Consider the following 13511-nt stretch of genomic DNA (forward strand, 5'->3'; position numbering starts at 1 on the left):
TACAGAGAGGAGGACAAAACAGTAAAGCAGGGTCTGCCTCTGTCTGTATCATTGCCAAATATGTGGCTGTGGCTCAGCAGCTGACAGAAGGTACTTATCTGATTCACCACCTGCAGAGGCGAACGGCCATCGTTATCTTCTTCTTGTGGGGCAGCTTCTGGTTTTAGATGCCCACAATGTATTAACATCTTCCTCGACTCATACTTTAGTAACACCTCCCTCATCTTCCTCATCTCAGACTTTAATAACACCCTCCTCGGCAGGTAGCCTAGTTGTTAGAGTGTTGAGCCAGTAACCGAAAGGTTGCTGGATCGAATCCCCGAGCTGACAAGGTAAAAATGTGTCGTTCTGCCCCTGACGAAGGCAGTTAACCTACTGTTCCCCGGGCGCCGAAGACGTGGATGCCGATTATGGCAGCCCCTGCACCTCTCTGATTCAGAGGGGTTGGGTTAAATGAGGAAGACACATTTCAGTTGAATGCATTCAGTTGTACAACTGACTAGGTCTCCCCCATCCCCCTTTCCCCCACCCCTTTCCCCTTCCTCAACTGACTAGGTATCCCCCTTTCCACCTCCCCTTCCCCTTTCTCAACTGACTAGGTATCCCCCTTTCCCCTTCCTCAACTGACTAGGTATCCCCCTTTCCCCTTCCTCAACTGACTAGGTATCCCCCTTTCCACCTCCCCTTCCTCAACTGACTAGGTATCCCCCCTTTCCCTTTCCTCAACTGACTAGGTATCCCCCTTTCCCCTTCCTCAACTGACTAGGTATCCCCCTTTCCACCTCCCCTTCCTCAACTGACTAGGTATCCCCCCCTTTCCCCTTCCTCAACTGACTAGGTATCCCCCTTTCCACCTCCCCTTCCTCAACATACTAGGTATCCCCCTTTCCCTTTCCTCAACTGACTAGGTATCCCCCTTTCCCCTTCCTCAACTGACTAGGTATCCCCCTTTCCCCTTCCTCAACTGACGAGGTATCCCCCTTCAACTTCCCCAACTGACTAGGTATCCCTCCTTTCCCCTCCCCTTTCCCCTTCCTCAACTGACTAGGTATCCCTCCTTTCCCCTCCCCTTTCCCCTTCCTCAACTGACTAGGTATCCCCCCTTCCCCTTTCCTCAACTGACTAGGTATCCCTCCTTTCCCCTTTCCCCTTCATCAACTGACTAGGTATCCCTCCTTTCCCCTTCCTCAACTGACTAGGTATCCCTCCTTTCCCCTTCCTCAACTGACTAGTTATCCCCCTTTCCCCCACCCCCTTCCCCTTTCTCAACTGACTAGGTATCCCTCTTTCTCCTTCCTCAACTGACTAGGTATCCCCCTTTCCACCTCCCCTTCCCCTTCCTCAACTGACTAGGTATCCCCCTTCCCCTTTCTCAACTGACTAGGTATCCCTCCTTTCCCCTTCCTCAACTGACTAGGTATCCCCCTTTCTCCTTCCTCAACTGACTAGGTATCCCCTTTTCCCCTTTCCTCAACTGACTAGGTATCCCCCTTTCCTCAACTGACTAGGTATCTCATTTTCCCCCTTCCTCAACTGACTAGGTATCCCCCTTCCCCTTCCTCAACTGACTAGGTATCCCCTTTCCCCTCTCCTCCTCAACTGACTAGGTATCCCCCTTTCCCCTTTCTCAACTGACTAGGTATCCCCTTTTCCTCCTTTTCCCCTTCCCCAACTGACTAGGTATCCCCCTTTTCCCTCCCCTTTCCCCTTCCTCAACTGACTAGGTATCCCCCTTTTCCCTCCCTGACTTTCCCCCTTCCTCAACTGACTAGGTATCCCCCTTCCCCTTCCTCAACTGACTAGGTATCCCTCCTTTCCCCTTTCCTTCAACTGACTAGGTATCCCCTTTCCCTTCCTCAACTGACTAGGTATCCCTCCTTTCCCTTCCTCAACTGACTAGTTATCCCCCTTTCCCCCACCCCCTTCCCCTTTCTCAACTGACTAGGTATCCCTCTTTCTCCTTCCTCAACTGACTAGGTATCCCCCTTTCCCCTTTCCTCAACTGACTAGGTATCCCCCTTCCCCTTTCTCAACTGACTAGGTATCCCCCTTTCCCCTTCCTCAACTGACTAGGTATCCCCTTTCTCCTTCCTCAACTGACTAGGTATCCCCTTTTCCCCTTTCCACCTGACTAGGTATCCCCCTTCCTCAACTGACTAGGTATCCTTTTCCCCTTCCTCAACTGACTAGGTATCCCCTTTCCCCTTTCCTCAACTGACTAGGTATCCCCCTTTCCCCTTTCTCAACTGACTAGGTATCCTCTTTTCCCCTTTCCCCTCCCCAACTGACTAGGTATCCCCTTTTCCTCCTTTCCTCAACTGACTAGGTATCCCCTTTTCCCTCCCCTTTCCCCTTCCTCAACTGACTAGGTATCCCCCTTCCCCTTTCCTCAACTGACTAGGTATCCCCCTTTCCCTTCCTCAACTGACTAGGTATCCCTTTCCCCTCCCCTTTCCTCAACTGACTAGGTATCCCCCTTTCCCCTTTCTCAACTGACTAGGTATCCCCCTTTCCCCTTTCCCTTCATCAACTGACTAGGTATCCCTTTTCCCCTTCCTCAACTGACTAGGTATCCCCCTTTCCCCTTCTCAACTGACTAGGTATCCCCCTTTCCCCCACCCCCTTCCCCTTTCTCAACTGACTAGGTATCCCTTTTCTTTCCTCAACTGACTAGGTATCCCCCTTTCCACCTCCCCTTCCCCTTCCTCAACTGACTAGGTATCCCCTTCCCCTTTCCTGACTTCCTTTCCCCTCCTCAACTGACTAGGTATCCTCCTTTCCCTTCCTCAACTGACTAGGTATCCCCTTTTCCCCTCCCCTTCCCCTTTCCTCAACTGACTAGGTATCCCTCTTTCTCCTTCCTCAACTGACTAGGTATCCCCTTTTTCCCCCTTCCTTCCTCAACTGACTAGGTATCCCCCTTTCTCCCTTTTTCCTCAACTGACTAGGTATCCCTCCTTTCCCCTTTCTCAACTGACTAGGTATCCCCCTCCTTTTCCTCCTTCCTCCAACTGACTAGGTATCCCCTTTCCCTCCCCTTTCCCCTTCCTCAACTGACTAGGTATCCCCCTTTCCTCAACTGACTAGGTATCCCATTTTCCCCTTCCTCAACTGACTAGGTATCCCCTTTCTCCCTCCTCCTTTCCTCAACTGACTAGGTATCCCCCTTTCCCCTTCCTCAACTGACTAGGTATCCCCCTTTCCCTCCTTTTCCCCTTCCTCAACTGACTAGGTATCCCCTTTCCCCTTCCTCAACTGACTAGGTATCCCCCTTTTCCCTCCCCTTTCCCCTTCCTCAACTGACTAGGTATCCCCCTTTCTCCCTCCCTTTCCTCAACTTCCCCTTCCTCAACTGACTAGGTATCCCCCTTTCCCCTTTCCTTCCCCAACTGACTAGGTATCCCCCTTTTCCCTCCCCTTTCCCCTTCCTCAACTGACTAGGTATCCCCTTTTCCTCCCCTTTCCTTCCTCAACTGACTAGGTATCCCCCTTTCTCCCTTCCTTTCCTCAACTGACTAGGTATCCCTCCTTTCCCCTTTCCCCTTCATCAACTGACTAGGTATCCCTCCTTTCCCCTTCCTCAACTGACTAGGTATCCCTCCTTTCCCCTTCCTCAACTGACTAGTTATCCCCCTTTCCCCCACCCCCTTCCCCTTTCTCAACTGACTAGGTATCCCTCTTTCTCCTTCCTCAACTGACTAGGTATCCCCCTTTCCACCTCCCCTTCCCCTTCCTCAACTGACTAGGTATCCCCCTTCCCCTTTCTCAACTGACTAGGTATCCCTCCTTTCCCCTTCCTCAACTGACTAGGTATCCTCTTTCTCCTTCCTCAACTGACTAGGTATCCCCTTTTCCCCTTTCCTCAACTGACTAGGTATCCCCCTTTCCTCAACTGACTAGGTATCCTCTTTCTCCTTCCTCAACTGACTAGGTATCCCCTTTTCCCCCTTCCTCAACTGACTAGGTATCCCCCTTTCTCCCTCTCCTTTCCTCAACTGACTAGGTATCCCCCTTTCCCCTTTCTCAACTGACTAGGTATCCCCCTTTTCCCTCCCCTTTTCCCCTTCCCCAACTGACTACGTATCCCCCTTTTCCCTCCCCTTTCCCCTTCCTCAACTGACTAGGTATCCCCCTTTCCCTCCCCTTTTCCCCTTCCTCAGCTGACTAGGTATCCCCCTTTCCCTCCCCTTTCCCCTTCCTCAACTGACTAGGTATCCCCCTTTTCCCTCCCCTTTTCCCCTTCCTCAACTGACTAGGTATCCCCCTTCCCCTTCCTCAACTGACTAGGTATCCCCCTTTTCCCTCCCCATTTCCCCTTCCTCAACTGACTAGGTATCCCCCTTTCCCCTTCCTCAACTGACTAGGTATCCCCCTTTTCCCTCCCCTTTCCCCTTCCTCAACTGACTAGGTATCCCCCTTTCTCCCTCTCCTTTCCTCAACTGACTAGGTATCCCCCTTTCCCAACTGACTAGGTATCCCCCTTTCCCCTCCCCTTCCCCAACTGACTTAGGTATCCCCCTTTTCCCTCCCCTTTCCCCTTCCTCAACTGACTAGGTATCCCCTTTTCCCTCCCCTTTCCCCTTCCTCAACTGACTAGGTATCCCCCTTTCTCCCTCTCCTTTCCTCAACTGACTAGGTGTCCCCCTTTTCCCCTTCCTCAACTGACTAGATATCCCCTTTCCTCAACTGACTAGGTATCCCCTTTTCCCCTTCCTCAACTGATTAGGTATCCCCCCTTCCCCTTTCCTCAACTGACTAGGTATCCCCCTTTTCCCTCCCCTTTTCCCCTTCCTCAACTGACTAGGTATCCCCCTTCCTCAACTGACTAGGTATCCCCTTTTCCCCTTTCCTCAACTGATTAGGTATCCCCCCTTCCCCTTTCCTCAACTGACTAGGTATCCCCTTTCCTCAACTGACTAGGTATCCCCCTTTTCCCTCCCCTTTTCCCCTTCCTCAACTGACTAGGTATCCCCCCTTTCCCTCCCCTTTTCCCCTTCCTCAACTGACTAGGTATCCCCCTTCCCCTTCCTCAACTGACTAGGTATCCCCCTTTCCTCAACTGACTAGGTATCCTCTTTCTCCTTCCTCAACTGACTAGGTATCTCCTTTTCCCCCTTCCTCAACTGACTAGGTATCCCCCTTTCTCCCTCTCCTTTCCTCAACTGACTAGGTATCCCCCTTTCCCCTTTCTCAACTGACTAGGTATCCCCCTTTTCCCTCCCCTTTTCCCCTTCCCCAACTGACTACGTATCCCCCTTTTCCCTCCCCTTTCCCCTTCCTCAACTGACTAGGTATCCCCCTTTTCCCCTCCCCTTTCCCCTTCCTCAACTGACTAGGTATCCCCCCTTCCCCTTTCCTCAACTGACTAGGTATCCCTCCTTTCCCCTTTCTCAACTGACTAGGTATCCCTCCTTTCCCCTTTCCTCAACTGACTAGGTATCCCTCCTTTCCCTTTTCCCCTTCATCAACTGACTAGGTATCCCTCCTTTCCCCTTCCTCAACTGACTAGGTATCCCTCCTTTCCCCTTCCTCAACTGACTAGTTATCCCCCTTTCCCCCACCCCCTTCCCCTTTCTCAACTGACTAGGTATCCCTCTTTCTCCTTCCTCAACTGACTAGGTATCCCCCTTTCCACCTCCCCTTCCCCTTCCTCAACTGACTAGGTATCCCCCTTCCCCTTCCTCAACTGACTAGGTATCCCCCTTCCCCTTTCTCAACTGACTAGGTATCCTCTTTCTCCTTCCTCAACTGACTAGGTATCCTCTTTCTCCTTCCTCATCTGACTAGGTATCCCCTTTTCCCCTTTCCTCAACTGACTAGGTATCCCCCTTTCCTCAACTGACTAGGTATCCCCTTTTCCCCCTTCCTCAACTGACTAGGTATCCCCCTTTCTCCCTCTCCTTTCCTCAACTGACTAGGTATCCCCCTTTCCCCTTTCTCAACTGACTAGGTATCCCCCTTTTCCCTCCCCTTTTCCCCTTCCCCAACTGACTACGTATCCCCCTTTTCCCTCCCCTTTCCCCTTCCTCAACTGACTAGGTATCCCCCTTTTCCCTCCCCTTTTCCCCTTCCTCAGCTGACTAGGTATCCCCCTTTTCCTCCCCTTTCCCCTTCCTCAACTGACTAGGTATCCCCCTTTTCCCTCCCCTTTTCCCCTTCCTCAACTGACTAGGTATCCCCCTTCCCCTTCCTCAACTGACTAGGTATCCCCCTTTTCCCTCCCCATTTCCCCTTCCTCAACTGACTAGGTATCCCCCTTTCCCCTTCCTCAACTGACTAGGTATCCCCCTTTTCCCTCCCCTTTCCCCTTCCTCAACTGACTAGGTATCCCCCTTTCTCCCTCTCCTTTCCTCAACTGACTAGGTATCCCCTTTCCCAACTGACTAGGTATCCCCTTTCCTCCCCTTCCCCAACTGACTAGGTATCCCCCTTTTCCCTCCCCTTTCCCTTCCTCAACTGACTAGGTATCCCCTTTTCCCTCCCCTTTCCCCTTCCTCAACTGACTAGGTATCCCCCTTTCTCCCTCTCCTTTCCTCAACTGACTAGGTGTCCCCCTTTTCCCCTTCCTCAACTGACTAGATATCCCCTTTCCTCAACTGACTAGGTATCCCCTTTTCCCCTTCCTCAACTGATTAGGTATCCCCCCTTCCCCTTTCCTCAACTGACTAGGTATCCCCCTTTTCCCTCCCCTTTTCCCCTTCCTCAACTGACTAGGTATCCCCCTTCCTCAACTGACTAGGTATCCCCTTTTCCCCTTTCCTCAACTGATTAGGTATCCCCCTTCCCCTTTCCTCAACTGACTAGGTATCCCCCTTTTCCCTCCCCTTTTCCCCTTCCTCAACTGACTAGGTATCCCCTTTCCTCAACTGACTAGGTATCCCCCTTTCCCTCCCCTTTTCCCCTTCCTCAACTGACTAGGTATCCCCCCTTTCCCTCCCCTTTTCCCCTTCCTCAACTGACTAGGTATACCCCTTCCCCTTCCTCAACTGACTAGGTATCCCCCTTTCCCCTTCAACTTCCCCAACTGACTACGTATCCCCCTTTTCCCTCCCATTTTCCCCTTCCTCAACTGACTAGGTATCCCCCCTTTCCCTCCCCTTTTCCCCTTCCTCAACTGACTAGGTATCCCTCCTTTCCCTTTCCTCAACTGACTAGGTATCCCCCTTTCCCCTCCCCTTTCCCCTTCCTCAACTGACTAGGTATCCTCCTTTCCCCTCCCCTTTCCCCTTCCTCAACTGACTAGGTATCCTCCTTTCCCCTCCCCTTTCCCCTTCCTCAACTGACTAGGTATCCCCTTTTCCACTTCCTCAACTGACTAGGTATCCCCCTTTCCCCTTCCTCAACTGACTAGGTATCCCCCTTTCCCCTTCCTCAACTGACTAGGTATCCCCCCTTTCCCTTTCCTCAACTGACAAGGTATCCCCCCTTTCCCTTTCCTCAACTGACTAGGTATCCCCCCTTTCCCTTTCCTCAACTGACTAGGTATCCCCCCTTTCCCCTTCCTAAACTGACTAGGTATCCCCCCTTTCCCCTTCATCAACTGACGAGGTATCCACCCTTTCCCCTTCCTCAACTGACTAGGTATCCCCCTTTCCCCTTCCTCAACTGACTAGGTATCCCCCCTTTCCCCTTCATCAACTGACTAGGTATCCCCCCTTTCCCCTTCCTAAACTGACTAGGTATCCCCCCTTTCCCCTTCCTAAACTGACTAGGTATCCCCCCTTTCCCCTTCCTCAACTGACTAGGTATCCCCCCTTTCCCCTTCCTCAACTGACTAGGTATCCCCCCTTTCCCCTTCCTCAACTGACTAGGTATCCCCCTTTCCCCTTCCTCAACTGACTAGGTATCCCCCCTTTCCCCTTCCTCAACTGACTAGGTATCCCCCCTTTCCCCTTCCTCAACTGACTAGGTATCCCCCTTTCCCCTTCCTCAACTGACTAGGTATCCCCCTTTCCCCTTCCTCAACTGACTAGGTATCCCCCCTTTCCCCTTCCTCAACTGACTAGGTATCCCCCTTTCCCCTTCCTCAACTGACTAGGTATCCCCCTTTCCCCTTCCTCAACTGACTAGGTATCCCCCTTTCCCCTTCCTCAACTGACTAGGTATCCCCTTTCCCCTTCCTCAACTGACTAGGTATCCCCCTTTCCCTTCCTCAACTGACTAGGTATCCCCCTTTCCCTTCCTCAACTGACTAGGTATCCCCTTTCCCCTTCCTCAACTGACTAGGTATCCCCCTTTCCCCTTCCTCAACTGACTAGGTATCCCCCTTTCCCCTTGCTCAACTGACTAGGTATCCCCCCTTTCCCTTTCCTCAACTGACTAGGTATCCCCCTTTCCCCTTCCTAAACTGACTAGGTATCCCCCCTTTCCCCTTCCTAAACTGACTAGGTATCCCCCCTTTCCCCTTCATCAACTGACTAGGTATCCCCCCTTACCCCTTCCTAAACTGACTAGGTATCCCCCCTTTCCCCTTCCTCAACTGACTAGGTATCCCCCTTTCCCCTTCCTCAACTGACTAGGTATCCCCCTTTTCCCTCCCCTTTCCCCTTCCTCAACTGACTAGGTATCCCCCTTTCTCCCTCTCCTTTCCTCAACTGACTAGGTATCCCCCTTTCCCAACTGACTAGGTATCCCCCTTTCCCCTCCCCTTCCCCAACTGACTAGGTATCCCCCTTTTCCCTCCCCTTTCCCCTTCCTCAACTGACTAGGTATCCCCTTTTCCCTCCCCTTTCCCCTTCCTCAACTGACTAGGTATCCCCCTTTCTCCCTCTCCTTTCCTCAACTGACTAGGTGTCCCCCTTTTCCCCTTCCTCAACTGACTAGATATCCCCTTTCCTCAACTGACTAGGTATCCCCTTTTCCCCTTCCTCAACTGATTAGGTATCCCCCCTTCCCCTTTCCTCAACTGACTAGGTATCCCCTTTCCTCAACTGACTAGGTATCCCCCTTTTCCCTCCCCTTTTCCCCTTCCTCAACTGACTAGGTATCCCCTTTCCTCAACTGACTAGGTATCCCCCTTTCCCTCCCCTTTTCCCCTTCCTCAACTGACTAGGTATCCCCCCTTTCCCTCCCCTTTTCCCCTTCATCAACTGACTAGGTATCCCCCTTCCCCTTCCTCAACTGACTAGGTATCCCCCTTTCCCCTTCAACTTCCCCAACTGACTACGTATCCCCCTTTTCCCTCCCCTTTTCCCCTTCCTCAACTGACTAGGTATCCCTCCTTTCCCTTTCCTCAACTGACTAGGTATCCCCCTTTCCCCTCCCCTTTCCCCTTCCTCAACTGACTAGGTATCCTCCTTTCCCCTCCCCTTTCCCCTTCCTCAACTGACTAGGTATCCTCCTTTCCCCTCCCCTTTCCCCTTCCTCAACTGACTAGGTATCCCCTTTTCCACTTCCTCAACTGACTATGTATCCCCCTTTCCCCTTCCTCAACTGACTAGGTATCCCCCTTTCCCCTTCCTCAACTGACTAGGTATCCCCCTTTCCCTTTCCTCAACTGACTAGGTATCCCCCCTTTCCCTTTCCTCAACTGACTAGGTATCCCCCCTTTCCCTTTCCTCAACTGACTAGGTATCCCCCTTTCCCTTCCTAAACTGACTAGGTATCCCCCCTTTCCCCTTCCTCAACTGACGAGGTATCCCCCTTTCCCCTTCCTCAACTGACTAGGTATCCCCCTTTCCCCTTCCTCAACTGACTAGGTATCCCCCTTTCCCCTTCATCAACTGACTAGGTATCCCCCTTTCCCCTTCCTCAACTGACTAGGTATCCCCCTTTCCCCTTCCTCAACTGACTAGGTATCCCCCTTTCCCCTTCCTCAACTGACTAGGTATCCCCCTTTCCCCTTCCTCAACTGACTAGGTATCCCCCTTTCCCCTTCCTCAACTGACTAGGTATCCCCCTTTCCCCTTCCTCAACTGACTAGGTATCCCCCTTTCCCCTTGCTCAACTGACTAGGTATCCCCCCTTTCCCTTTCCTCAACTGACTAGGTATCCCCCTTTCCCCTTCCTAAACTGACTAGGTATCCCCCCTTTCCCCTTCATCAACTGACTAGGTATCCCCCCTTACCCCTTCCTAAACTGACTAGGTATCCCCCCTTTCCCCTTCCTCAACTGACTAGGTATCCCCCTTTCCCTCCCCTTTCCCCTTCCTCAACTGACTAGGTATCCCCCTTTCCCCTCCCCTTTCCCCTTCATCAACTGACTAGGTATCCCCCCTTTCCCCTTCATCAACTGACTAGGTATCCCCCCTTTCCCCTTCCTCAACTGACTAGGTATCCCCCTTTCCCCTCCCCTTTCCCCTTCATCAACTGACTAGGTATCCCCCTTTTCCCCTTCCTCAACTGACTAGGTATCCCCCTTTTCCCTCCCCTTTCCTCTTCCTGGATTCAGGTAATTTAATAACAGCTTCCTCATCTCACATCAGCTGTGGCTCTAAACTGTGCAAGGCCCACTAAGCTGATCTATGATACACACACACACACACACACACACACACACACACACACACACACACACACACACACACATTCAAGGTTTTTTTTCTTTATTTTGACTATTTTCTACATTGCAGAATAATAGTGAAGACATCAAAACTATGAAATAACACATATGGAATCACTTAGTAACCATATATTTAAATTTGAGATTCTTCAAAGTTTGCCTTGATGACAATTTTGCACATTCTTGGCATTCTCTCAACCAGCTTCGTGAGGCAGTCACCTGGAATGCATTTAAATTAAGGTGTGCCTTGTTAAAAGTTTATTTGTGTAATTTCTTTCCTTCTTATTGTGTTTGAGCCAATTGGAGGCTTAGTATGCAGAAGATAGCCCTATTTGGATAAGTTCATTGGCATTAGCTGCACTTCAGATTGCAACCCAAAATAAATGCTTCACAGAGTTCAAGTAACAGACCCATCTCAACATCAACTGTTCAGAGGAGACTGTGAATCAGGCCTTCGTGGTCGAATTGCTGCAAAGAAACCATTAAAGACACCAATAATAAGAAGAGACTTGTAGAAACAGAAACAGTGTGAATACCTTTGAGTTTTTACATTTTCTCGTGTTAAGCTCACTTAAGCTGACTTCATACCCCACTCATTTGCTGTAATACCTCTCTCGTGAAAAGAGAGGTATACAGGTAGTGTATTTCAGAAGAGAGGTATACAGGTAGTGTATTTCAGAAGAGAGGTATACAGGTAGTGTATTTCAGAAGAGAGGTATACAGGTAGTGTATTTCAGAAGAGAGGTATACAGGTAGTGTATTTCAGAAGAGAGTATACAGGTAGTGTATTTCAGAAGAGAGGTATGTATTTCAGGTAGTGTGTATTTCAGAAGAGAGGTATACAGGTAGTGTATTTCAGAAGAGAGGTATACAGGTAGTGTATTTCAGAAGAGAGGTATACAGGTAGTGTATTTCAGAAGAGAGGTATACAGGTAGTGTATTTCAGAAGAGAGGTATACAGGTAGTGTATTTCAGAAGAGAGGTATACAGGTAGTATTTCAGAAGAGGTAGGAAGAGAGGTATACAGGTAGTGTATTTCAGAAGAGAGGTATACAGGTAGTGTATTTCAGAAGAGAGGTATACAGGTAGTGTATTTCAGAAGAGAGGTATACAGGTAGTGTATTTCAGAAGAGAGGTATACAGGTAGTGTATTTCAGAAGAGAGGTATACAGGTAGTGTATTTCAGAAGAGAGGTATACAGGTAGTGTATTTCAGAAGAGAGGTATACAGGTAGTGTATTTCAGAAGAGAGGTATACAGGTAGTGTACAGAGACACTGAGATCAAACACAGTGTTCAAGCGTTGATGACCATGGCTCTGACAGTGCTTTTTTTGGTGTCCAGGCACCTGCTGAAAGCTATACCTGTCTGGATGCTTGGCGTGCACACACATCAAACATCACACACACACGCACACACACACACACACACACACACATACACATACACATACACACACACACACACACACACACACACACACACACACACACACACACACACACACACACACACACACACACACACACACACACACACACACACACACACACACACACACACACACATACACATACGCACGCACACACACACACATCAAACATCACACACACACACGCACACACACATACACATACACGCACGCACGCACACATGCACACATCACACACACGCATGCACACACACACGCGCACGCACGCACGCGCACGCACGCACGCACGCACGCACGCACGCACGCACACACACACACACACACACACACACACACACACACACACACACACACACACACACACACACACACACATTCTGGGATGAGAGGGAGACAACAGATGGCAGTGACTTGTTTTCAATACTGAGCCTCCTCCAGACACACACTAGTCAGAAAAACACACTATAAATCCTTCCTTAATCAGCTTACACAGCAATGCTCTGTAATCCCTGTGTGATGGTCGGGTCTATGGGACCCATTTTCAATGTTTACTAGAAGAACAATGATACAATTCAGTATTTTTTGCAACCTGAGACTCATTGGTCTTGCCTCATTTTCTGTGAAGAACATGTAAAGGACCCATTTTCATTGAGTGCACACTGTGTCCCCCCCTACACATTCATATTACATATGTGGTGTTCTGGTCCACTGGACTCGAGGGTAATAAAAGTGTGGAAAAGTGTGTGTATAGGTGAAAACAAGTAAAAAATTAAACAAAAAGGTTTGCTCTGTGTCTTCACTCTGTCCTTCTCCTCCCTGAGCCTGCTGTTTCAACATAGCACCAATAACCTGTCTGTCTGTGTCCCTGTCTCCCTGCCTGTCTCCCTGCCTGTCTCCCTGCCTGTCTCCCTGTCTGTCTCCCTGCCTGTCTCCCTGCCTGTCTCCCTGCCTGTCTGTGTCCCTGTCTCCCTGCCTGTCTCCCTGCCTGTCTCGCTGCCTGTCTCCCTGCCTGTCTCCCTGCCTGTCTCGCTGCCTGTCTCCTGCTTTTCTCGCACCGCTTTACCCTTTGTAGTGTGTGAAACTACACAATGTCTTGTGTGAACCTGCAAAATCTTATTGCAAAACGTTATTTCAATACATTGTACATTTGATTTTAGAAAGTAGACTTTTCCCATACTCTACCCCAGCAAGGTGCAAATTGGGGGAGGGGCACAACAAATGAATAGCTTTGCATGTGTTGCTCCTTACCACAATCAATCAGTATGGCAAAGATATTATCTGCTCAGAGGGCCTAAGAATTATTTTTGCAGAGAGAGAAGCTAGTGTAGAAGAAGTGTCTTCCACCTTCAGAATATGAGCATCATGTCTCTGTCAATTCAGTCTGACAGTGTGTTGAAAGAAGAGGATGAGATTTACCCTAAGCCAGCCCCAGGACCAGCCTATCAGTAGCCAGCCTCAGACCAGCCCGTCAGTAGCCAGCCTCAGACCAGCTCGTCAGTAGCCATTCTCAGACCAGCTCGTCAGTAGCCAGCCTCAGACCAGCCTGTCAGTAGCCAGCCCCAGGACCAGCTCGTCAGTAGC

The 13511-nt window shown here is 50.3% G+C and overlaps 1 long non-coding RNA gene across 2 annotated transcripts; it reads left to right on the top strand.

Annotated features, from left to right (window-relative positions):
* The first annotated feature begins 11133 nt into the window (after positions 1-11133).
* LOC127913735 (uncharacterized) lies at positions 11134-11740 on the top strand. Of its 2 annotated transcripts, none has more exons than XR_008086604.1 (3): positions 11134-11244; positions 11338-11482; positions 11520-11740. It is a non-coding gene; the product is annotated as an uncharacterized LOC127913735 (long non-coding RNA). The 2 variants fall into 2 exon arrangements; XR_008086605.1 differs by having other exon boundaries at positions 11134-11215.
* The last annotated feature ends 1771 nt before the right edge of the window (positions 11741-13511 follow it).

The sequence above is a fragment of the Oncorhynchus keta genome, chromosome 30 (assembly GCF_023373465.1).
Source record: "Oncorhynchus keta strain PuntledgeMale-10-30-2019 chromosome 30, Oket_V2, whole genome shotgun sequence".
In the NCBI taxonomy this organism is placed as follows: domain Eukaryota; kingdom Metazoa; phylum Chordata; class Actinopteri; order Salmoniformes; family Salmonidae; genus Oncorhynchus; species Oncorhynchus keta.